Here is a 2759-nt window from a genome sequence, read left to right as displayed (position 1 = left end):
AAAAAAAGAGTAAAAAAAGAAAAAAAAAAAAAAACCACAAAAAACCGTCCCGCCGGTGAAACGAACGGGAGCGGGTTCGGAAGGAGCCCCCGGAGCCCCCGGGCCGAGCCCCGCCTCCGCCCGCTGCTCCCAGCCGCGCGGCCCCGCTGCTCCTCGTGCTCCTCCCAGCAGGGATGGCTTCGTCCGACGGCGCCGGAGCCGCTCACAGGGTACCCCCATGCGCTCCCCAAATGCGCTCCCCCCATGCGCTCCCCAAATGCGCACCCCCCATGCGCTCCCCCCACGCCGGGCTCCGCGCTCGCATCGCGCGCTGCTTCCCTGCCCCTTCCCTTGCGCTGACAACGCGGGGAGGGGACGAGGAGGAGGAGGAGGAGGAGGAGGAGGAGGAGGAGGAGGAGAAGGAGGAGGCGGCGAATCCCGACCGTAAAGCAAAAAAAAAAGAAACCGACAGCCACGAGGGCGAAGCCCGGGTTTTACAGAGATCTAATTTTGTTCTCGTCGTTTTTCAGCCGGACCAAAAGTTTTGTTACCCGAAACCGAGTTGGGGGGGGGGGGGGAGGGAAGTAAAAAAAGAAGACAAAAAAAAAAAAGTATTTCTTTAAAGTATTTCTTTATGGACCGAAACCTCTTCCGCCTCCGCTGCCTGGATCTTCCCGAGGTTGGCCGCTTTTATATATTCTATTTTTTTCAGAACGGAACAGGAAAAAAAAAAAAAAAAGCAAAAAAAAAAAAAAAAGCAGCATTGCCTTGCCGAGCACCCTCGGGTCCTTTCAAGGCTCCTGGCTCCGCCGGCTCCGGCTCCTTCGGTTCCACCGCTGGGAAGCGGGGGACGCCGGCCCCGTTCCGCTCCGTGCCCGCAGTGCTTGGCATCGCTGGGATGGACCCGGCGAGCAGCAGGACCCTCGCTACCAACACCCTGTGTGCATGAATATAGAGGCACGGCGCTCGGCGAGCAGCTCTACCTATGGATGTGGCGGTGCTATCTCTCGTTTTCCTCCCACCCCGTTTCCTGCCCCTCGCAAATCCCGGCCCCCGACTCGGAGCTGAACCGACGAGCTGCGCAACTCGGCCGAGACCGTTCTACAGCAAAAAAAAAAAAAAAAAACGAAATCATCCTCGTCATCGAAATCGCCCGCCGTTGTTTTTCTTTCCCTTTGGTTACAGGAGACTTTCATTCCGTCGTGATGATGTTCCCGGGAACATCCCCTCTGCTGCTCCGTTTCGCCCTCCGGATACGGGCCGCGTGCCCCCACTGCGTTGCATCGACGGGAAAGCGGCGAGAGGTGGACGCAGGGGTGGGCGCTGCTCCCGGGTCCCGCAATGGATGCTGATGTTTTGGGGGAAAAAAAAAAAACAAAAAAGAGAAATGCTGTGCTGAAGGGACGCTGTCAGGTCGGATGTGTGCTCGCCTCCTCCCCAGAGCTTTCAGAATCCTCCGGTTCCTGCCTGTGCTCCGGAGCAGATCGGGATGTGAGCGTGCGCTGGGGTGGGCGCAGCCTCGGCCGCGTCCCCCTAAACCCAGTTCTTGTTCCAAGTCTGGCTTTGGTTTGGTCCCCACGGGGGGGTTAGGGAGAGCTGGGGGCATTGCAGTGCTCCGAGCCCTCAGTGCCACTGCCTGCACCACCTCTGTGCCCCCAGGTTGCGTTGGAGGCCAATGGTTGCATTGGAGCCCCATGGTTGCATCAGAGCCCCAGTGGTTGCATTGGAGCCCAATGGTTGCATCGGAGCCCCATGGTTGCATTGGAGCCCCGGTGGTTGCATCGGAGCCCCATGGTTGCATTGGAGCCCCATGGTGGCTGTGGAGCCCCATGGTGGTATCGGAGCCCCACGGTTGCCATTGGAGCCCCATGGTTGCATTGGAGTCCCAATGGTTCGTTGGAGCCCAATGACTGCACTGGAGCCCCAACTGTTGCGTTGGAGCCCCATGCTTGCATTGGAGTCCCAATGGTTGCGTCAGAGTTCCGTGGTTGCATTGAAGTCCAGTGGTTCATTGGAGCCCAATGGTTGCATTCGAGCCCCAGTGGTTGCATCGGAGCCCCATGGTTGCATTGAAGTCTGGTGGTTCATTGGAGCCCCGTGGTTGCATTGGAGTCCCAATGGTTGCGTCAGAGTTCCGTGGTTGCATTGAAGTCCGGTGGTTCATTGGAGCCCAATGGTTGCATTCGAGCCCCAGTGGTTGCATCGGAGCCCCTTGGTTGCATTGAAGTCTGGTGCTTCATTGGAGCCCCATGGTTGCATTGGAGCCCAGGGGTTGCGCTGGAGCCCGGTGGTTGTGTTGGAGCCCCATGGTTCGCTGGGGCCGCGTGGTTGCCATGGAGCTCCAATGGTTGTGTCAGAGTCCAGGGGTTGCATTGGAGCCCAGGGGTTGCGCTGGAGCCCAGTTATTGAAGTCCAGTAGGATGTTGTTGGAGCCCAGGGGTCGCATTGGAGCTCGGGGCTCGCATTGGAGCCGCGCGTTGTGCCACGTTCTCCCGCTGATGGGAAGAGAGTGGTTGTGCTGCGGGGCTCCAGCCGCCGTTCCGAGCGGCGTTCGGACGCGTCCGCATTGGCACCGGAGGGGCTGGAGCTGGAAACGTGACGATGGCTCGAGTGCTTCCCCGGCCGAGCAGCCGGGGGCCGCGTTGTTAGTTGAGTGGCTATAGTCGTTCTTGGCTGAGTGAAGTCTGTTCGTGGTAATGTGAGCAAGTTTTTGGTCGATGTCTTTCTTTGATGCCAGGTTGTGAAGAGGTGGGTGGGAGCGGGGAGGGGGGAAGGAGAGA

Source organism: Numida meleagris, chromosome 24 (assembly GCF_002078875.1).
Source record: "Numida meleagris isolate 19003 breed g44 Domestic line chromosome 24, NumMel1.0, whole genome shotgun sequence".
NCBI lineage: Eukaryota > Metazoa > Chordata > Aves > Galliformes > Numididae > Numida > Numida meleagris.
Note: the sequence above shows the minus strand (reverse complement) of the source record.